Raw genomic sequence first — 25,157 nt, 5'->3', positions numbered from 1 at the left:
TTCTAAAGTGTAGATGACAAATTCTCAAATTTCAATAGCATTTTAGATGGTAGTCTCTTTATTTTAATTTCTAAAAGTAATGTAGATGAAAAATGTCTAACAATTTATCACTTTGTTCCAACTGCATGTAATAAATACCAATTTCCCGAACTCTTAGCCCAAAATTTTAGTTTTCAACTCTCTTTGTCCTAAGTAAAATTTGGCACTGAGACAAATGCAGTAGTAATTAGGTTACTTTTTCATATTGCTAGCAATCATGTAACTGAATGATGGTTCCAAATATTTAAGGTATCTTTGAGTTTGGAACCTACTACAATACTGTCATTTATTTAACGATAGCATTTTTTTCTCCTGTCTCCTTTTGTAATTACAAATGGCTTTATGGGATGAAATTGCCTTTTCAATAAGGACTGATTTCACTTCTATTGTAAACAGTTTAACACTCTCAACCTTAGCTTTTTAACTACATACATTTAAGATATGAAAATTTCTTTTCTTTAAAATATTGTGTGAACTGACCAACTTAAATAAATTACATGGCATTTATCTCATGATTTAGTGTTAAGTGTAACCAATAAAGGAATTCATTAGCCCTTATGATTATTTGCTTTTAAAATATATCACTTGTGTTACTACCTCAAGCATTACTTGTTCTTGTTAAGTATAGCCAAATAGATAGTATTTATGTTCATTTTGGGAAGTTCAGATATATTTAATTTCTATTGATGCCAGCTTCTGATCTCTTGCTGAAGAATATAAATATATATATATTCGATGCACAAAAAAATTTAAGAAATTTGCGCACATTTTCTAATTGTTGTAAGTATATGATTACATTAAATAACAAGATTTACTAAAAATAAAAATACTTTGAGCAAGAATGCAGAATATGTAGTGTAGTAACTTAAAATTTATAATGATGATTGGACTTTCATATTTTCATTTCTGATTAATAAATTCTGTTGTTTCCTTGTGTAATTTACATTTCCTTTTCAAAGTTCTTCTCTCCTTGTCATGTATCAGCAAGACAATAGCTTGATTCAATTATTTTTCTAAAATTAGCATTTAGTGCATGAATATAAGATCTATATTATTCTTTATTATTCTCTTAGCCCAATCTATTGATGCTTATATCATCCAAGATATCCAAGATACTTGTTTAAAGAAAATTTGAACATATTCAATAATTAATGTTTCTTGTATTCCTTAATTTCCTGTAAAAAGTATTATGGACACTATTTTATTTTATGTGCATTTACCCATAATACACATAAATTGAATGGTAAATTTGAAATGTGTACTAAATTCTAAATGGGATGTGATTATACTAACTCATCTATTCATAATGATACCTCATTCAAAAGCATGTTAAACATGTATAAAGTTGTTCTTCCTCATGACTCAAAATAGTTATGAGCATAAATGTGTCAGTCTGTTTCTACCTGAGCATTGTTAAATTTATATACATTCAAGCAACCAGGTATATAACTCAGAACCTCTTGAAACAAAGGAATTCAGATTAGAAAAGGATGAAATAGGAGTAATTTCCTATCACCACTTTTTCTTATACTTGAAAGATGGAATATTGTGGAGTCTAAAATATTAGCTACCTCTAATTTTTCTTTTAAGAGGGATATGAAATAACTTAAAGGAATACTTACTGAGCATACTTAAAACAATAACAGAAAAACACTACACTTATTTTGATATGGAATGTGAGAAGCTGTGAAATAGAGAAAGGGATATGATCGCACTCTTAATCTTTCCTAGAGAAATTTTTCTATTCTCTGCAGGTCAGGAAGAATGGCTTTTCCCACTATATTTGGGAAGAGATTATTTTACTTCTCTTCTTATCATTCTTCTATGTGAAAGCACATAATCAAAACTAATCTATAATTGGAAGCAGGTCTCCTCCCTCACAACTAAGAATCAGGTTGCTTAAATGAGTAAGACTTGGAAGTTAAACATGAAAACTCCCTGTAAAGCTTGCAATGTTTTAATTTTCTATTCAGAATTTCAAAACCTCTAATAGTGGATTCTATGCTATTTAAAACTTGTCAGCACTGCAGTTATTCTGATGAAATTACAATAAATGTCAGTGAAGGAGAATTTTAATAAGTAAAATAGTTTCTGAGTTAAGCATATTTTCATCCCCTCCAGAATTTTGCCACCTGCGCAAGTAGCACATTATCTGTCTTAGAATAAAGAATATTCATACTTCTCCAAACGTAACAATTAAGCTAGTTCTGTATTAGAGTTGTTTAAAGCATTTGATTAGCATTTGCCTAAGATCAACAAACCTTAACTTAGCCAAGGTAGCCAAGATAGCATAAAGGAGTGGCTCGCTCAGGTGCTCTGAGAATATGCAGACCATATTAATAATGTATTGCTGGTATCTCTGATTTTGGTATTAGATGACTCTCCTTAATCACTCCTTAATTTCTTCTCTTCAGTCTCTACAAGGGAAACATTTGTGCTAATGTAATAATCCAACATATGTACTCTTATGTACATATGTACTTGTCTCAATTCATTAGCTCTTAAAATAAATATTTTAATGAGGAAAAGGTAACTGTTTAGCAGAAAGTAGAATATCTGGTAGAGTAAGCATAGAGAGTTGGCCCTTCCTTATTTCCTTTTCACATTCATTTGCCACTGATATTTAAGATTAAGGATTTTTCATTTGTTACCGAATTACTCCATAATTTAGCAGCTTAAACAATATTTGTTATCTCACTATTTCTGTGGATCAGGTATTTGGGAGTAGTTTAGCTGGGTGGTTATATCTTAGGATCTCTTATAAGGTTGAAATCTCCATGTCACATAGTTTGCAGTCAACAGAGGGCTTGACTGGCCTGGGGAATCCATTTCTAAGAGGGGTTTCATACATGGCTGTTAGGAGTAAGCTTCGGAGAACCTGGATGGCTTAGTCGGCTGAACATGTGACTTCTGATTTCAGTTGTGATCCCAGAAAGAGATCACAGAAAGAGCAAGCCCCAACTCCTCAGTTACTCTCACTTAGCACACAGTCACAGTTGCACATCGCATAGGCCAGTCCATAGGGATGCTTGAATGTACTCATGATATCCCCCAGAGTAAGGGATTTCTTCAACCACAAGGTGGCCATAAGGCCTTTGATTATGTAGTCTCAGAATTACACATTGTAATTTTTGCAGTACTCTTGTTGATTACACAGGTCAGCTGTATTTGATGTGGGAGAGGATTATAGAGGAATATGAATACCATAATGAGGGTCATTAAAGCCCATATTGGAGACTATGTTCACTATTTAGTTCTAAACTAATATCAAGAGGAAGGTTGGAAATAAAATTGCTAATACACATGCATTTTTCTCAGAAGCTCCCCCAATAAGTTGCTGAAACTGGCTTTTAAAAAAATTTCAAAATAACTTTTCAAAAGTTATTTTTCATTTTTCCTAATTTTAAAAGTTTTCATCAGGTCAAGAGAGTTACCTCACACATTCTACTCATTTTCTTTTTATGGTGAATGTTTTTATCCAGTATTTTGCACATGCCCCACTGTTTCAATATTCAAGTAATTTCCATCTCTCTAGGTCTCATTAATGTCTTACCTTATTGACTATGAGACCACCAAAAACTCTAGCTCACTGTAATAATTCTAACCACCAATTTGTACACCTGACATATTTTCTAAATTATTAGCAAATGGTTTATATTTATAAAATGTTTTTCTTTAGAAGAATATAATTCTCTTGAGTGAATAAGATTTTATACTCTTCTTAAAAACTTATATCATTCAGGATAATCCTGAGCACAATGTAATATTTATGCAGTTGAATTATCTATACAAAAGTACCTGTCGACAGCATCTCAGACAATATCCAGAGAAGTGCCAGAAGTACTTTAGCTTATCTGCCCCTTGAGGAAGAGAGAGAGAGACTCTTCAGATGAGTGACTACTGCTGCTAGGGCTTTACCTTACTCTGTTATCTGCCATTAACTCACGATGATTTTCCTGAAAAGACTTACTTCCTGTCAATAACAATAACTTGAAAAAAATAAAATTCTAGAATATATTTTATAAAACTAGTCCCCAGTCAGTTTTACCTTCTTGTTAAAAGATTTCTTTTGAATTTGAACTGTTATTTTCAAAAAATCTTCATCCTGGGGATTTTGTCATAACTCAATTAGAACTGACAGCACATTTCAAATTCTACTTTTACTTTAACAAATTGCTGTACCAAACTTCCTTCAGGCAGTACTTTGATTATTAATTAGCACACATATCATGTAGCTAAAGGAAGATAGGCATTTTATGGCAAGGTTTTTCTCCTAATTAAGTATAACAGCTTATTCATTTCCAATGACTTTGAGGTTAACTTTTAAAAATCATTTTTACTCCTTCAGTTTTCTTAGTTGTAGGACATAAATTTCTGTGATTTCAGCTGTGACTCATGCTAAATATTATTTTATTTTATTTTTTAAATTGAGAGAGAGAGAGAAAGGCAAAGGAGAAAGACTCTTAAGCAGGCGCCACACCCAGAACAGAGCCTGATGCGGGGCTCCATCTCATGATCCTGAGATCATGACCTGAGCCAAAATCAATAGTCAGAAGCTTAAGTGACTGAGCACCCCAGGGCCCCTAGTGATAAATATTATTACCACTGTACACTAGAGGGACAGTTTTGATCTAGAGAGGCAACTAGTTTTTCTTTGGTTATTGCTTGATCCTCATTAAACTAAGTGCTTGGTTGAATGTACAATGTTTACAGGGCTCTGTAATTAGTAAAGTTTTTGAATTATGAAAAAAATAAGATGAGTCTTTCTAGACATTTGTTAGAGAAGATAGTTTACATGCATCAAATATATACTGTAGGAGCATAGGAAGCTTCTATTAACTTATCAGTAATGGATGTATTCTACAACACCATTTTAAGCTCCAAAGCATGTTTGCGAATGGTTTTCAGTCTTAATTATCCTATAATGTTCTCTTTTCTTGCCTGGCTTTCCTACTCCTATGTCAATTCAATAGAACACCTGAATTCTGACTCCTATTCAAAAGATTAGTCAGGTCTGCTTCTCCGAACTTGGAGTGTTTTATAGTTACCAGTTGTGTCATCTGGCTTGGGAGCAGCTGATCAGAGGTCTCAAGAAATTCTTCACTGGTGGCCAGTACCATCTTTGTCACCTCTAGGACACATTGTTTCTCTTCCAGGCAATAAGGCTGCATCAGTCTATTCTGTTTACAAACAACTACTGTAAATGATCACCCTTCTACAGTCTTCCAAAGTTTAAGGGAAAGAAAAATATATCCCATCAGCCAATATAGTGGTATAATCAGGTGAGAATATTTCATAGATACCTAGCCAGACATTTCAACCTAGTTGCTATTTAAGTTTAAATCCCCACAGGAAGCTTGGACCATACCAGATTCCATTGTCAACCACACTGTAAATGCAGGTTCATATAAACAACTGCTATTCTGTTTCTGCAGGATCAAGTCCACAGGTTTCATTTCTTCCGCTTTCATATGGTAGTTTTTATATCAGGGACCCATTGCTCTATTAAGCCGTGTGGTTCACTCTTGCATGTTTAAAGAAATACACATTTCAGGAGAAAGATAATGGGCCTTTGTTCTTGTGTTCCAGGAAGGCATTTTGGCTCTTTATAAATAGTTGTCTCTTCTGCTCATTATCAATCTTAAGTATGTGAATTTATTCATCCAAAGAAAAAATGAGCCCCTCCTCAGTGGACAAACTGATACATATCTGAGAACATACATATGGAGGTATACCTGTGTTAGCATGTGTGTGTGTGTGTGTGTGTGTTTCTTTAAGATTTTATTTATTTATCTGACAGACAGAGATCACAAGTAGGCAGAGAGGCAGGCAGAGAGAGAGGAGGGGAAGCAGGTTCCCTGCTGAGCAGAGAGCCTGATATGGGGCTCTATCTCAGGACTCTCAGACCATGACCTAAGCCGAAGGCAGAGGCTTAACCCACTGAGCCACCCAGGTGCCCCTATAGTTGTTTTTCTTACTGCATTCTTCATTAAAACTTCTAGGTGTAAACTGGAAACATATTAAATTATAACTGCCAATAGGGAAAACTTGAGAACAGATAAAAGCAAGAATTTTATTTTTCCTATTCTGTATAGATAGCACTCTTTTGGATACAAGCACTCTATTTATAGACAGAAATAAAAATAATAATGACAAAGAAACAACTTATATAACTGTATATTTTAAGAGACAAAAGTAGTGTCCTATTGACTCTCCTACAACGTGAAATACGATCACTTTGAATCACACTCTTTGTATAATGGTATAATGTTAAATCAAGTACCTTTAAGAACAAATTTTCTTGTAGTTTACCTCTGCTGCTATTAGTTTATTGTCCTATACTTTTGTTACGCATTTATTGATGACAGAAACCTGTTATCTTTGCTATCATGGATTTCAGATTACCTTACTTCAGGGGGTTGCTCACTGATGCTATTTTCAATTTGCACTCTAGGGGTGGGCTTAATGAACCACTTAAAATACAGCAGATTTTCATCTCAAATTTATCTCCCATATAACAAAGTCTAAAATCTTATGGTTGGTTCCCAAGTATCATAAGCAATATATAACTGGCTTATTTCAACGTTTCAAGAAATGTATATAAAATATATTAATAGCATCTCTTTCAGTAGTCAGGCTGTCACACATCTTTATATCTGTGAACCAATTACTTTGAAATTAATAAATATAATAATTACTTAAAATCCTTATATTGATAACATTTGATTAATGTTATAAAATATTTAGAAGTTTAACATTTTATGGGATAATTATGATATAAAGTTGAATACCAATGAAACACAATAAGATAAATTATAAGAGAACTACAAATTATTTACTGATTATAATGACAAAGTAAGTGATACACTTAGAGCAAAATGATAAGTATATAATCTTTTAACATCATAGATAGGCTTTAAATAAAAAGGCCACTCAGAGTTTTTATAGATAATTCTGCCATTGTAATGGTTCAAATAATCATTTATAAATCTTTCCAATATTTGTGTTAACATTCTGAATATAGAAAAGCTCAAAACTAATTAACTAGTATCTGTGTTGATTTATTTGTAAATATGAAAGGTGTCTTCTCTCTTATCCTTTCTTGAGTACTTCTATCTAAGGACTGATGTCCCCTAATAGGAATGAGGTGGCAATGCATCACAATTCATGTTTACAACCATGCTAGTTATTTTGACAATGGCCAATGAATTCTCCAAGGATTAAAATCACTTTAGAGGCAAATTTAATCTAGTACTAGTTCAACTTGTTTATTTTTGTAGGTTTTGATGCTTTTGTCTTGTTTTTCCCCCCATAATTCATTTTAATAAGTTATAAATATGCTAAAATACACAGATAAGTCTACAGTTCAATGAGATTTTAAAAATGCACACAACCACGTAACACATACCCTTATCAAGATGTAGACTTTCTGTTGTTCCAATATGTCCCTTCCAGTCAATCCTCTGTACCTCTGACTCCCAGATATTATTTCTATCATCTTAGATTTGTATTGCCTTATACTAGAGTTTCATAATAATGGGATCAGACAGTCTGTTACTTTCTTATGTTCCAATTCAATTTCTCACCAAAGTGGCTTTTGGCAACATCTCTGCATCTATATTGTTGCATATATCAATGTTTAGGTCCTTTTTATTGCTGAGAAGTATTCTTTTTTATGAATATGCCACAGTTTGTTTTCTTGCTTCTTCTGTTGATGAATACCTACTGTTGTTTTTTTTTCCAGATTTTACCTATCACAAATAAAGCTATAAAAAGTCTTATCTAAGGCTTTTTGTGGTCTTCTTTTTCTTTTTATTTTTTGGATAAATAACCAGAAATGAAATTTATGGGTCAGAGTTTTAAGAGAGTGTGAAATTTTTTTTTTTTTTGAGTAGTTGTATGCGTCTTTTGGCAATTTATGGGTCTCAGTTGCTCTACGAACTTATCATCATCTAGTGTTGTCAATCTTTTTGAATTACAATTCTAGTATATGTGTAGTATTATATAATTACTTTTTTTCATTTTTGGTAACTAATGGCGTTTATCATTTTTTATGTGCCTATTGGCCATTTGAGCACCTTCCTTTTTGAAGTGTTTGATCAAGACATACTTGCAGGTGTTTTTCTTGATATGTTATCCAGAAAGAGAGAGAAGACTAGAAATAGGAAAATTATAAATTATTTTTGTGTTGTACAGTCACATTCACATCTTTGTTTTGTGCTTTTGAACTATGTTCTTGGCTTATGTAACTATTCTAGTTACAATTCCAATATAATTATTTCATGGTTATACATCTGAATTAAACTAGCTTTAACTATTCTCAACACAAAGGTTATAAGTAAAATTTATCTAAGTATATTAATTGTACAGTATTTAATGATGTATACAAAGTAATAAGATAATGCATTACACATGCCCTATTCTTAAAAACTGACATTTGATATTTTAATCATTCATAGCTTCTAAAATTATTTGTAGAACCTTAAAGTGCTAGGTGAAGAGAATACTTACTCAGGAAATGCTTTCTTTACATAGCTGAGATTTCTGTCCCAAAGAAAATCATGCTGGCAACCACATTTACAGCTATGCAAAACAAGCTATTGGGGGAACATGATGCCAAGAAGCAAAGCTAGGAAATAGAGGGAGTCATGGAGGCCTTACATTTTTTGTGTCTAGTTAGGCCATAATCCTCTTAGGTCCTGATGCACTCAGTCTTTGATGTGAGGCAACAGTTTTCTATTTTGTCTAAAATTTCCCATATACTCTCTGCTTCATCTATGTATAGAATATTTGCTATCAGGCACTGATTAAAGCACTTTGTAAATATTGACTCAAGACCAATTTATTTCTCCAATATTACAGATAAGAAAACTAAGCATCAGAGAGTTTAAGTTTAATCTGCCTTTCAGTTATCCACTGCTGCATAAACAACCACCCCAAACTTTAAAAAAACAACTGTTTGTGTACAATCATGTGGGTCAGCACTTTTGTCTGGACTCAACTGGGTAGTTCTTCTGTTGTTTTCACCTGGGGTCACTTATGCAACTTCAGACACCTGCTAGTTCTACTGGTGCTGGATGGTCTCAGCTAGTTTCACATACATAGCTGTGTGCTGATTCTGGCTGTCAAGTTCTGTCTGTAGATCCTTTGTTCTCTGCAGAGAACTCACCCTTAACAAACTAGCTGAAGCTTTTTTAACAAGTTGTCTCATGGAAGTGTTCCTACAGAATGAGAATAAGAACTACAAGTCTTCTTAAGGCTTAGGCTCTGCAACTTGAGCAACACCACACACTCTATATCTATTGTTCAAAGAATATCAAAGTGAAAATCCAGATATAAGGCATGTGGAAATAAATTACACCTCACTATAGAAGTGGTAAAGCCACATTACAAGGGAGTGTGCTATTGTAGAGAGGCATTATTGCTGCCATTTTTACAAACATTCTACCCAAGGAAAATTTATAGCTTTTAATGGCATTATCAAAAAACAAGATTTTAGGTTTATTATCTTAAAACTAACATTCGTCTTCAGAAACTAAAAAAGGAAGAGCAAAGTAAACCAAATCAATCAAGAGAAGAAAATAATAAAGACTGAAAACAAAAATCAATGAAAAAGACATATAATAGGAGAATCAATGGAAATAAAAGTTGTTTTTTTGAAAACACCAACACAGTTGAAAAACTTTACCTAGAATGATCAAGAAAATGAAAGAGAAAATATAGATTGACAGGGGTAGGAGTCAAGATGGTGGAGAAGTAGCAGACTGAGACAACTTCATGTAGCAGGAGATCAGATAGATAGCTTATCTAAAGATTGCAAACACCCACAAATCCAACAGAAGATCAAAGAGAAGAAGAACAGCAATTGTAGAAACAGAAAATCAACCACTTTCTGAAAGGATCTCTTCTAATTTGGTTAAAGCATATTTTCATGGGGTCTTTGCCACCCTTTTAGTATTTTACTTGCTCCTTCATACACTCTTATCTGGACAAAATGACAAGGCAGAAAAATTCACCACAAAACAAGGAACAAGAGGCAGTACCGAAGGCTAGGGACCTAATCAATATAGACATTGGTAATACGTCAGATCTAGAGTTTAGAATGACGATTCTCAAGGTTCTAGCTGGCTCAAAAAGGGCATGGAAGATATTAGAGAAACCCTCTCAGGAGATATAAAAGCCCTTTCTGGAGAAATAAAAGAACTAAAATCTAACCAAGTTGAAATTAAAAAAAGCTATTAATGAGGTGCAATAAAGAATGGAGGCTCTCACTGCTAGGATAAATGAGGCAGAAGAAAGAGTGATATAGAAGACCAAATGACAGAGAATAAAGATGCTGAGCAAAAGAGGGACAAACAGCTACTGGACCATGAGGGGAGAATTCGAGAGATAAGTGACACCATAAGACGAAACAACATTAGAATAATTGGGATTCCAGAAGAAGAAGAAAGAAAGAGTTGAGCAGAAGGTATATGGGAGAAAATTATTGGAGAGAATTTCCCTAATATGGCAAAGGGAACAAGCATCAAAATCCAGGAGGTGCAGAGAACGCCCTTCAAAATCAACAAGAATAGGTCCACACCACGTCACCTAAGAGTAAAATTTATAAGTCTTAGTGACAAAGACAAAATCCTGAAAGCAGCCTGGGAAAAGAAGTCTGTAACATACAATGGTAAAAATATTAGATTGGCAGTAGACATATCCACAGAAAATTGGCAGGCCAGAAAGAGCTGGCATGGTATATTCAGAGCACTAAATGAGAAAAACATGCAGCCAAGAATACTATATCCACCTAGGCTATCATTGAAAATAGAAGGAGAGATAAAAAGCTTCCAGGACAACAAAAACTGAAAGAATTTGCATACACCAAACCAGCTTTAGGAAATATTGAAAGGGGTCCTCTAAGCAAAGACAGAGCCTAAAAGTAGTAGATCGGAAAGGAACAGAGACAATATACAGTAACAGTCACCTTAAAGGCAATACAATGGAACTAAATTCATATCTCTCCATAGTTACCCTGAATGTTAATAGGCTAAATACCCCAATCAAAAGACACAGGGTATCAGAATGGATAAAAAAACAAAACCCATCTGTATGTTGCCTACAAGAAACTCATTATGGACCTGAAGACATCTCCAGATTTAAAGTGAGGGGGTGGGAAAAAAATTTACCATGCTAATGGACATCAGAGAAAGCTGGGGTGGCAATCCTTATATCAGATCAATTAGATATTAAGCCAAAGACTATAACAAGAGATGAGGAAAGACACTATATAATACTCAAAGGATCTGTCCAACAAGAAGATCTAACAATTTTAAATATCTATGCCCCTAACGTGGGAGCAGTCAACTATATAAACCAATTAATAACAAAATCAAAGAAACACATCAACAATAATACAATAATAGTAGGGGACTTTAACACTCCCCTCACTGAAATGGACAGATCATCCAAGCAAAAGATCAAAAGAAATAAAGGCCTTAAATGACACACTGGACCAGATGGACATCACAGATATATTCAGAACATTTCATCCCAAAGCAACAGAATACACATTCTTCTAGAGTGCACATGGAACATTCTCCAGAATAGATCACATCCTCAGTCCTAAACCAGGTCTCAATTGGTATCAAAAGATTGGGATCATTCCCTGCATATTTTCAGACCACAATGCTCTGAAGCTAGAACTCAATCACAGGAGGAAATTTGGAAAGAACCCAAATACATGGAGACTAAACAGCATTCTTCTAAAGAATGAATGGGTCAAAGAACTGAAAAGAAGAATTGAAAAAATTCATGGAAACAAATGATAATGAAAACACAATGGTTCAAAATCTGTGGGACACAACAAAGGCAGTCCTGAGAGGAAAATATATAGCGGTTCAAGCCTTTCTCAAGAAACAAGAAAGGTCTCAAGTACAAAAACCTAACCCTACACCTAAAGGAGCTGGAGAAAGAACAATAAAGAAATCCTAAACCCAGCAGAAGAAGAGAAATCATAAAGATGAGAGCAGAAATCAATGAAATAGAAACCAAAAAGAAAATAGAAAAAATCAATGAAAGTAAGAGCTGGTTCTTTGAAAGAATTAATAAGATTGATAAATCCCTGGCAGACTTATCAAAAAGAAAAGAGAAAGGACCCAAATAAATAAAATCATGAATGAAAGAGGAGAGATCACAACTAACACCAAAGAAATACAAACAGTTATAAGAACATACTCTGATCAACTAACTCTATGCCAACAAATTTGACAATCTGGAAGAAATGGATGCCTTCCTAGAGACAAAGAAACTACCACAACTGAACCAGGAAGAAATAGAAAACCTGAACAGACCCATAACCAGTAAGGAGATTGAAACAGTCATCAAAAATCTCCAAACAAACAAAAGCCCAGGGCCAGACGGCTTCCAGGGGGAATTCTACCAAACATTTAAAGAAAAACTAATTCCTATTCTCCTGAAACTTTTCCAAAAAATAGAAAAGGAAGGAAAACTTCCAAACTCATTTTATGAGGCCAGTATCACCTTGATCCCAAAACCAGACAAGGATCCCATCAAAAAAGAGAACTAAGGACCAATATCCTTGATGAACACAGATACGAAAAATCTCACCAAAATACTAGCCAGTAGGATTCAACAGTACATTAAAAGGATTATTCATCACGACCAAGTGGAATTTATTCCAGGGCTGCAAGGTTGGTTCAACATCTGCAAATCAATCAATGTGATACAACACATTAATAAAAGAAAGAACAAGAACCATATGATAGTCTCAATAGATGCTGAAAAGGCATTGGGCAAAGTACAGCATCCCTTCCTGATCAAAACTCTTCAAAGTGTAGGGATAGAGGGCACATACCTCAATATTATCAAAGCCATCTATGAAAATCCCACTGCAAATATCATTCTCAACGGAGAAAAACTGAAAGCTTTTCTGCTACGGTCAGGAGCATGGCAGGGATGACCATTATCACCACTGCTATTCAACATAGTACTAGAAGTCCTAGCCTCAGCAATCAGACAACAAAAGGAAATTAAAGGCATCCAAATCGGCAAAAAAAAAAGTCAAACTATCACTCTTCGAAGATGATATGATACTATATGTGGAAAACTCAAAAGACTCCACTCCAAAATTGCTAGAACTTGTACAGAAATTCAGTAAAGTGTCAGGATATAAAATGAATACACAGAAATCAGTTGCATTTCCCTATACCAGCAAGACAGAAGAAAGAGAAATTAAGGAGTCAATCCCATTTACAATTGCACCCCAAACTATAAAATACCTAGGAATAAACCTAACCAAAGAGGCTAAGAATCCATACTCAGAAAACTATAAAGTACTCATGAATGAAATTGAGGAAGACACAAAGAAATGGAAAAATGTTCCATGCTCCTGGATTGGAAGAATTAATATGGTGAAAATGTTTTGTTACCTAAAGCAAACTACACATTATGCAATTTTTATCAAAATACCATCCATTTTTTTCAAAAAAATGGAACAAATGATCCTAAAATTTTTATGGAATCAGAAAAAGACCTTGGATAGCCAAAGGAATATCGAAAAAAAAAAGCCAAAGTTGGTGGCATCACAATTCCGGAATTCAAGCTCTATTATAAAGCTGTCATCCTCAAGACATCATGGTACTGGCACAAAAACAGACACATAGTTCAATGGAACAGAATAGAGAGTCCAGAAATAGACCCTCAACTCTAAGGTAAACTAATCTTTGACAAAGCAGGAAAGAATGTCCAATGGGAAAAAGACAGCCTCTTCAACAAATGGTGTTGGGAAAACTGGACAGCCACATGCAGAAAAATGAAATTGGAACATTTCCTTATACCGCACAGGAAAATAAACTCAAAGTGGATGAAGGACCTCAATGTGAGAAAGGAATCCATCAAAATCCTTGAGGAGGACACAGGCAGCAACCTCTTTGACTTCAGCTGCAGCAACATCTTCCTAGGAACATCACCAAAGGCAAAGGAAGCAAGGGCAAAAATGAACTATTGGGATTTCATCAGGATCAAAAGCTTTTGCACAACAAAGGAAACAGTTAACAAAACCAAAAGACAACTGACAGAATGGGAGAAGATATTTGCAAACGATATACCAGATAAAGGGCTAGTGTCCAAAATCTATAAAGAACTTAGCAAACTTAACACCCAAAGAACAAAGAATCCAATCAAGAAATGGGCAGAAGACATGAACAGACATTTCTGCAAAGAAGACATCCAGATGGCCAACAGACACATGAAAAAGTGCTCCATATCACTCTGCATCAGAGAAATACAAATCAAAACCACAATGAGATATCACCTCACACCAGTCAGAATGCAATGCAAGCTGGAGCAGCCACTCTGGAAAAGCATGGAGTTTCCTAAAAATGTTGAAAATAGAGCTACCCTATGACCCAGCAATTGCACTACTGCGTATTTACCCTAAAGATACAAATGCAGCGATCCGAAAGGGCACATGCACCTTGTTTATAGCAGCAATGTCCATAATAGCCAAACTATGGAAAGAACCTAGATGTCCATCAACAGATGAATGGATAAAGAAGAGGTGGTATATATACACAATGGAATACTATGCAGCCATCAAAAGAAATGAAATCTTGCCATTTGCGATGACGTGGACGGAACTAGAGGGTATCATCCTTAGCCAAATAAGTCAATCAGAGAAAGACAACTATCATATGATATATCTCCCTGATATGAGGAAGTGGAGATGCAACATGGGGCGTTAAGAGGGTAGGAGAATAAATGAAACAAGATGGGATTGGGAGGGAGATAAACCATAAATGACTTGTAATCTCACAAAACAAACTGAGGGTTGCTGGGAGGAGGGATGTTGGGAGAGGGGGATGGGGTTATGGACATTGGGGAGGGTATGTGCTAAGGTGAGTGCTGTGAAATGTGTAAACCTTGAGATTCATAGACCTGTACCCCTGGGGATAAAAATATATTATATGTTTATAAAAAATTTAATAAATTTAAAAAAATTAAAAAAGAATATACAGATTGACAAAATCAAGATTAAAAGGAGTAGTGGAATCATTAAAAATTATAAAAATGTAAATAATTATAAGGGAATTTTATATAAAAACTCTGTGCCAATAAAATTGTCATTTAAGATGACATGAAAGTTCTAAGAAAGAAGCAAAATACCAAAACTGAATTACAAAGAAATATAAAATCACCTATCTTTCACCAACTCTTTTAGAAAATAGAGGAACACTTCATAACTATTTTATGAGACCAGTATTACCCTGATACCAATACCAGATAAATTCACGTTCAGAAAACTAAAAACTAATACCCATTATGGATATAATATGCAAATTCTTTAACAAAATATTATTACCAAGCCAAATATAACATGTAAAAATGATTACACAGCATGAATGGATGAGATTTATCTCAGGAAGTCAAGGCTGATTTCACACTGTAATATATATAATAAGTATCATATATATTGAACTACATATATAACTGTGATGCCAATCATCTTCTGGTTTAATGCTTTTTTCAATAATAAAACCGTTTACTTTTTCTACTATCTTTTTGGAGAGGTTTCCTGGATTGGAGAAAAATAATTGTTTTTCATTTTTCTCTAATAATTTCTATAAGATTTACATTGGTATGTACAAATCACCTGAGTATACGGCAAATGAATGCCCTAATTAAGTATACTATGTTTGAAGCACATATATGACATATTTTATGAAATGTCATAGAATGAAACAAGGAACAATGGCTATCTTACTGAGATGAAGGATATCTCTTTCCCTAGGCATGAGTAGTCATTAGAGATCTTCATTATATGTCCCACAAACACCTCAAGCCTGACACATTGCAAATGCAAACATGGCATCTAACATGTCCAAACTGTTTCTGGTCTCTTTTATTGCAATCACCACTGACCCAAGTGTCCAAACAAGAAGAAACATGCTTGATTAATTTTCTCCTATCTGAATTTCCAATCATTGAGGATTATGAACTGTACCTCCTAAACATCCATCAGATCTATCAACTATTCTTCATTGCTGTCATTATATTATTCCAAGCTCTCATCATATCACACTGGATTATTGCAATATCCCCTTAAATATTCTTCCTAAATCTATTATCATCCTCATTTCAACTCATTCTCTGCATTTCAGCCTGAGTAGTTTTCTTTCCATCAAAATAAAATGTTAGTTTTATAAACTTCCTAATTAAAACATTTCTTAAAATTTGTAGCATGAAATTAAAAAAATACACACACACACACACACACACACACACATATACATATATATATACATATATATTTCTTTCTTTTTTTTCTTTCTTCTCTTTCTTTCTCTCTCTCTCTTTTCTTTCTTTCTTTCCTTCCTCCCTTCCTCCTCTTTCTTTCTTTCTTACTTTCTTTCTTTCTTTCTCTCTTTCTCTCTTTCTCTCTCTCTCTCTCTCTCTCTCTCTTTCTTTCGTTCTTTCTTTCTTTCTCGGCTCATACTTGCAGCATTCTCTATCCCAAACCATAAAGTTCAGAATCTATCGTTTTTCATTAATCATGTTCTCTCTGCTTGTTCAAGGCTTGTAGCAATCATTACTTAGTTCTTAGAAAGGATGGCAATTTTTCTCAGCATAGTTGGTATTTACTCCATGTGCTCTCAGTACCCTGTACTTCAACTCTAATGATATTTTTTTCATTGTACTTTAAGTGTCTTTCCACCTCTAGGTATGACTCACAAGCATCTAAATTCCACAAGGAAAGTACTTTTTTTTTGTTCAGTTTATTAATTTAGTGAATATTTACTGGGCACTCCTGGCTTGCTAGGGATCTTTCTCAACCTCAAAAACAAATGATGAAAAAAAATCTCATAATGTTCTTGATCTCAGAGAATTTACATTTTATCAAAAAGAGAGACAAAAAGTGAAGAACTGGAAGGTATTTTCAGATAGTGGTATTATTTAGAAGGCAATAGAACAGTAATATGGTTTGAAAGAAGGTCTCCCTTAAATATTATCATCAGAGAAAACTTCTCTAATGACATTTCCCATTATCTCACACAATTCCTGGTACATAGTAAAAGGCATTATGTAGGCAGTACATCTTTGTTAAATATTGGAATGTATGAATAACTGAAAATATTTTCCATTCAAATAATTTGTAAGGAGATAAGTGAATGCTCACTTAATATAAATGAGGTTGTACAAAATTTGAAAAGCACTATTTCAATTAATAATTTAAAAAATTTCCAGGATAAACACTTACTCTTTAGGACAGAAAATGTTATGAGTAAATTACAAACATTATCCCTTTCATTTACATCTCACAAGGGTCCTATTCTTTTTTGGCAAATGTAGAAGTAGGCTTAAAGAGAAGAATCAGTTCATTAAGGTCATAATGTCCAGAAGAATGGATATGGATTTAAAAACCAATTACATCTTGTTTTAAAGTCTACACTCTTTTCAATAAGCAGTCTGTATTATGATTAAAATTATGAGTAATAAAGCAAAAGAGAATAAATTCTCTAAAGTGAAGGAAAATATATACTAAAAGATCCAACTAAAGCACACCAAAATAGTACTGTAAATTTAAAACTTAAGGCTGCAATTAAGTAACTGTTTACTGTCTAGTGGAAAAATACATTTGGAAACATCAGTATAGGATTTAATTTCTGACACCGTTTATAAGTGGTTTATAAATTTATGCTCAGAGCTCAAGACAGTAATGAAGAATGTAAACAGAAAATGCAGAGAACAAGACATGGAAATGTATACCAGAAGCCTTAGTGTAATATATAATTCTAAATTCAAAATCTAACAACCATGAGAGACTGTGGAGTCTGAGAAACAAACTGAGGGTTTGAGGGGACTCAAGGGGACTGAGGATGGGGGGTTGGGTGAGCCTTGTGGTGAGTACTAAGGAGGGCACGTGTTGCATGGAGCACTGGATGTGGTACATAAATAATGAATCTTGGAACACAGAAAAAAAAATAAAATAAAAATTACCAAAAAAAAAAAAAAAAAAAACCCCGAGCAACTTTATTGGATTAGTTTCCTCCAGCACAAGTTAAACAGACACAAAACCAAATCTCTAAGACACTACTGTAGAAATGTTATTCAATTATCTTGAAAACTCCAATTATTAAAATAATTTAATTTTAGTGATTTCTTGGAAAATGTACCTCTGCAGGTTTTAAATTTACTTGTTTTCATTTAATATAAAGTTTTTATTTTTAACTGTGAAGCAGATATGGTGGATTATCCTCAGTTCCTATATTTCCATTCCTTCCTTCTTTCTTTTTTTTTTTTTTTTTAAACATTTTTTTTTTTTTAAAGATTTTATTTATTTATTTGACAGAGAGAGATCACAAGTAGGCAGAGAGGCAGGCAGAGAGAGAGAGAGGAGGAAGCAGGCTCCCTGCTGATCAGAGAGCCTGATGCGGGACTCGATCCCAGGACCCCGAGATCATGACCTGAGCCGAAGGCAGCGGCTTATCCCACTGAGCCACCCAGGCGCCCCTCCTTCCTTCTTTCTTAGAGAGGTTGGAAAGTTACAACTTTACTTTCCATATTCCCTTGCAGCATTGGTCTGGGTGCAAAAATAATTACATATATATAAACAAACCATAAGAAAATGCAATGAGTTTTGAAAGATAAAAATGAAGCAGAGCCCAATATCCTAGTTATTTGGGGGTTTTCTGGTGGCAAACAAGTGGTGAAGATATCTGATGATTTTCTGTAGCCACCATTCACAGCTCTTCAACCAGCTTCTAATGTGTTGAAAAGCAGCTATGGCATCAGTAATAGCAAATTTCTTGATTCTGGATTTTCATTTCTTGAATTTGACTTTCATGGGTGTATGTTTGAAGTCATGGCTCCTATTCTCAGTGCTAGTAAGAGAGTGCTGTGGTATCTGGGAGCTATTCCTTACTTGTATCCGAGACCTTCAATGCTTATTATTTGTGATAGTACCTGTTTAAACACCTGGTTAGAGTTGGTTCTGTTTCCTGTACTTGACTAATTCCAGAGTGGTTGAAAAATCTATATGCACAATAATGGGAATCTGGCATTTTTTTTTTTTAACATGGCCTGCTTGGATATGAAATGGTCTGGTAGTTACAAGTAGAGCATGACAATTCTGCAGTCCATGAGAAACAATGGTAAGAAAAGTAAGAAAGACATGGATTCAGTGAATACAGTGACTGCTACCCACAGAATATTATGGTGAAGATGAGGAATATATGAGCTGGGAGATGGGCTGGGCTGCTTCTGACAACACTGAAAAGTTTAAAGAAAGACAGCTGTAAGCTCAGAGTGGACTTTCCATTTTAGTAGTGTTAGGGTTAATAAAGGCCAAAAGCAGATGCAGAGTTTTATTCTGTTACTGAATTAATAAATTTGCTGGTCTTTCATGTGAATGTTGTGGCAATGATTGGGAATAAGTGGAGCTTGAGAACTGGAATGAGGTCATATAGGTCAATTTATTTGGATTTGAGTTCTGTCTATCACCAACCCCTGAGTCTTTCCTAACTTGTTTTGATGGAAATCTTTTAGTCATTCACCTGAGATAACTGCTTCAGAATAGAGTATCAATTCCCATTACTGTTACCATTACTACTATGTTATAGTCTCCAGGCAGATAAGTAAATTCTTTTTTTTTTTTAAGTTTTATTTATTTAAGTAATCTTATAGCCTATATGGGGCTTGAGGTCATGAACCCAAGAGCAAGAGTCACATGCTCTTCCAACTGAGCCATCCAGGCATCCCCTAGTAAGTAAATTCTGGTAATAGTTTATTCTAGAGGACAAGTAAGAGTAAGATAAGTATAAATATACTAGGTGACAAATATTGCATTATTTTTATCTTTTATATTGGCTGAACCAGAGCAATTTATGTGGAAATGTATTCTCAATATGCCAGAAAGGGAAGGAAATAATAGATTAGATTAGGACAATTTAATTGATATGGTTTGTAATGTGCTACCCAGAGCAGCCAGTAGTTCAAACATTTTAGTTTGACCAAACCCATTCTTACAGGTAGCCCACACTAAATAAAAACACGATAATAAACAGCAATATTTATTGGTATAATTACAGGTATAACTGTTCAATGGCTCTGAAGCCATACTTATCTTTGCAGATCTACAAAACCACTGGGTTCAACCAAATGTAGGGCTCATTTTCAGTTGATAAAGAAGGTGTTGGCCAGAGTCATTTTCAGAGTGGATTCAGTAGGTAGGAGGATTCACGGATTAACCCTGTAACCTGCCTCTCCCAACAAAAAAAGAACAATAAAAACAATGCTGCATTCTTGAGGAAAGTGAAGAAGATTCAGGGTGGTTATTTCTATCACAGATCCATTTAACATGTCTGTTTGGCCTGTGCAAATGAAACATGGCAGGCATGGGAGATGACCAGTAAAATCTGATGAAGACACAAGTGGTGTTCCAGATGTAGTCTCATTATAGAAACACTTAGCATATCCATGGAACATATTATGCAACTATCAAACTGCCAAAGATTTTGCTCTTTACCAATAAGTAGAAAACACCAGTAGCAGTTGGCTTTCAACTTTCAATGACAGTAGTAAACCTCCTATTGTCTTTCTCTTTATATAGTTCACTCTCATAATTTAGTTTGGGAAATCTAGATTAACTCAACATCTCAAAAGAACATTAAGTTGATCCACCACATTTATATCTGTATGTTGACAGAACAGACACAGTTGATACCTTCTAACATTTGGCAAGAAACATGTTTGCTAAAGGGAGATAAATCCTACCAAATTTGAGTTTTCCCCTTCACAATTTTTGGTTATTTCCTGGCTGGGATCATATTAGGATTTCCCCTTCAAAGTGAAAGGCAAAATTGATTCCCATTAAACTCTTTAGGACTAAGAAAAGGGCATATACAAGACTCACTCAGCTTCTTTTTACTTGAGAGATAACATACGACAAATTGAATGTGCCTTCTTTTGCCAAGTAATTTCTAAGGGCACAAGATTTTTAATTAGGATTCTAGACTTACAAATCCTATAAACCTAGCACAAGATTTAGTGAATGGATCTCTATCACAAATGATTTGGCAGACCTAATGACACTCAGAAGTCCTGTAACAAAGGATATACATGGGGTCTGTTGGAAATCCTCAAAGAAAACTGCAGTGGGGCCCTTAAGTGTTTTGAAGAAAACCTCTTTGGGGTTCTAGGAGAGACAAAGACCATCGGTTTGCAAGGGAACATGCCAAATAAATGGACTTAATTAGCTAATATACCAATTCATAAATGTGTGAGCAGCATCCTGGTACCATAAAGTGGAACTGGCCTCAAGTCTGTCCTGAAAGCACAAGTTGCTCAACCAACAAGTTGCCCAAGCTTGTGGATTGAGTTCCCAGAACACCTACAGCCGCTACACTGCCTCTGACCCTCAATCTACCACCATGGTTTCTTGTTATGATCTGCTTTACAGATGATTCTGTATGATAAGTTGGCACCAACTGGAGGTAGAACACTACAGAATTAAAATATTGTTTATGAGAGTAAATAACTTTTAGTTATTTTTAGTGAGAGAGGAAAATCAATGGGCTGATGAACATGGGTCTTATTGTGCTTACTGTTCCCCAGCTACCAATAGTATCTGGCCTTTTAGAATGTTAGAATAACCTTCTAATAAATGTAGAGTCCAGGTACCAAGGGAATAGCAATAGGCATGACATTTTTTTCATACTTACTAATTTATAAACCATTTTTATTCCTTTCTGTATGACATTGGATATATACAGTTTAGAAATTTTTGTGTTTTTGTTTGTTTTGGATTTTTTATATTAACATGTAATGTATTATTTTCCCCCAGGGTATATGTCTGTTAATCATTAGGCTTACACATTTCACAGCACTCATTATAGCACATACCCTCCTCAATCTCCGTAACCCAGCCACCCTATCCACCCTCCATTCCCCAGCAACCCCATTTATTTTATGAGATTAAGAGTCTCTTATGGTTTGTCTCTCTCCTGATCTCATCTTTTTTCATTTTCTCCCTCCCTACGCCCTATGACCCCCCACCCTGCCTCTCAAATTCCTCATATCAGAAAGATCATATGATAATTGTCTTTTTCTGATTGATTTATTTAGCTTAGCATAATACCCTCCAGTTCCACCCATGTTGTTGGAAGTGGCAAGATTTTGGGTTCTTCTGATGGCTGCACAGTATTCCATCGTATGTATGTACTACATCTTCCTTATCTATTCATCTGTTGATGGACATCTACATTCTTTCCATAATGTGGCTATTGCAGACATTTCTCCTATAAACATTCAGTGCATGTGTCCCTTTAGATCACTACATTTGTATCTTTAGTGTAAATACTCAGCAGTGCAATTGCTGGGTCGTAGGGTAGCTCTATTTTCAACTTTTTGAGGAACCTCCATACAGTTTTCCAGAGTGGCTGCATCAGCTTGCATTCCCACCAGTAGTGTAGGAGGGTTCCCCTTTCTCCACATCCTTGCCAACATCTGTCATTTCCTTGTTGATTTTAGCCATTCTGATTCGTGTGAGGTGGTATCTCACTGGGTTTTGATTTGTATTTCCCTGATGGTGAATGATGTTGAGCACTTTTTCATGTGTCTGTTGGGTCATTTGGATGTCTTCTTTGCAGAAATATCTGTTCATGTCTTCTGCCCATTTCTTGATTGGATTATTTGTTCTTTGGGTGTTGAGTGTGATACGTTCTTTATAGGTTTTGGATACTAGCCCTTTATCTTATATGTTATTGAGAGTATCTTCTCCCATTCTGTCAGTTGTTTTTTGGTTTTGTTGGCTGTTTCCTTTGTTATGCAAAAACTTTTGATCTTGATGAAGTTCCAATACAGCTTTACTGAGGTATAATTGATATAAAAAAATTGCACATATTTAATGGGTACATGTTGAAGAGTTTGGACATATGCAAACCCCCATGATACTATCACCACAATTAAGGTAACAGACATATCCAACACTACCCAAAGTTTCCTTAGGTAACTTGTATGTGTGTGGTAATGAGCAGGTTATGAAGGCACACACATGAGTTATGTCTTCACACAATGTCAGCTTCATTCAATCATAAAGTGAAGTTAAATCACATTGATAAAGCAGGTTCAGGGTCCTAAACTCAATGACAATTCAGCATATGATTAAACTTGGCTTCTTACATGGCACACAGAACAGGATAGAAGACAAGTTACACAATAAACAAGATAGCAGAAGGGTGCAGGAAGTTAACAAACTAACCACAAAGTCGGTCTGTGGGCACACAGTTAAGATAAGGCCAGTCTGGTCCTAGTCAGCTGTTGGCACTTACTGCTTCTGATGTGCTATCAGTGAAAGATCTTGGTTCTATCTGAAGATCAATTGGGTAGAGTCATCGGCAACAGTTGCATATTTTAAGTGGTCAGACTTAGAAGGGTCAGGTCTGAAGAATCTGACAGTTTGCTGCTAAAATCCTTCCCTTTTTAAAGGACTTTAATCAGTTTTGGATCTCTGGAGACCTCCTCTGGTTCTGCTTATTATCAGTTCTGGGGTGTCAGCTGATGTTGCTCCCGGTAATATCTCCTAGTTGCAGTACCTGAACTATTTACATCATTGCTTGACACAGGCTCCTGCTTGACATGAGAGATTCCATTTTGCTTTCTACAGTTACTAACACCTAACATGAGATCTATCCTCTATTTACAAATGTTAAAATGTACAATACTGTATTGTTAATTATACCAACTATGTTGAACAGCAGAATTTACTCATTCAATATAACTGAAGTTCTATAGTCATCGAGCAACTACTCATCTTCTTCCCCCAACCCCCACTTCAGCTCAATCATAGCAACCACTATTGCATTTTCTTCTAGTGGTTTGGCTATTTTAGAAATAATTATAATCAAAATGCATTAAACATTCCTATTTTAAACACACCTTATTTTTTTAATATTTAATTCATTTATTTGACAGAGAGAGACATAGTGAGAGAGGGAACACAAGCAGAAGGAGTGGGAGAGGGAGAAGCAGGCTTCCCACTGATCAGGGAGCCAGATGTGGGGCCCCATCCCAGGGAACTGGGATCATGACCCAAGCTGAAGGCAGATGCTTAATGACTGAGCCACCCAGGCACCCCTTAAAATACACTTTAGAGCTTAAAATATTCTTTTGTATTCTAACAATAGTAGCAACATTTCAGAATAATTCAGTTATGAGCTCAGTTACTTTCTTGTGTAGCTCTCAATTTATCTTCAAAATCTTAGTTCTTCTAAAATTTATTTTACTATATTTATAAAATTTGATCACTTTGACATCAAGTTTAGGAAACTTTGACTTATTCAGATGTTAAAGATATCAGTGGTACACCAATTTAGTTAATGTGTGGTTGTAACTTTGAATCTGAAATTACCATTTTAACGTTTTTCTTTTGTTTTGAATCATTTAATGTCTTTTAATGCATACAATTCAACAGTTTTGCTTTTAAATTAATTATAGTCATACACTTTGTTCAGAGACATATTTGGAGTTAGGCTATCCAAAATATCATGGGTATGGAATCTCTTTTTACAAAACACAAACCATCTCTTTTCTTTCCCAATTAACTTTGTTTGGAGTTTCACCAAGTATGCCTTCATGTAGTTGATGTATTTTCGTAATTGTGCTAATTTGTGATATGTCAAAATTAGAAAATTATAGTCTGAGTTAAAAGATACTACAGGCCAAAATTTGATGACAATCTTATTCAGGATAGCATAACCTAATCTATTTCTGCATTTCCTGTTGGAAGTTTAATTTCAAATACAAAGGCAATGAAAATGTCACATATCTTCTCATTTTTCAAAAGAAAAAAAATAATGTCCCCTTTGTGTGAGGTGCTATAAACACACAAAGAAATATCACTAACACCTTATATATGTGGGAGTGGTAGGAAGGGAGCAGAACTTTTCATGATCTCTTAACTTGATCAATTGTATTAATTGGCTAGAGCTACTATAGCAAAATACCACAGACTTGGAGGCTTAAACAATAGAAATTTATTTTCTCAGTTCTAGAAGCTGGTAGTCCCAGATCAAGTTGTTGGCAGATTTGGTCTCTCCTTAAATTTCTCTTCTTTGGTT

This window comes from Mustela putorius, unplaced genomic scaffold (assembly GCF_011764305.1).
Source record: "Mustela putorius furo isolate JIRA1106 unplaced genomic scaffold, ASM1176430v1.1 tig00003898_pilon_pilon_pilon, whole genome shotgun sequence".
In the NCBI taxonomy this organism is placed as follows: domain Eukaryota; kingdom Metazoa; phylum Chordata; class Mammalia; order Carnivora; family Mustelidae; genus Mustela; species Mustela putorius.
Note: the sequence above shows the minus strand (reverse complement) of the source record.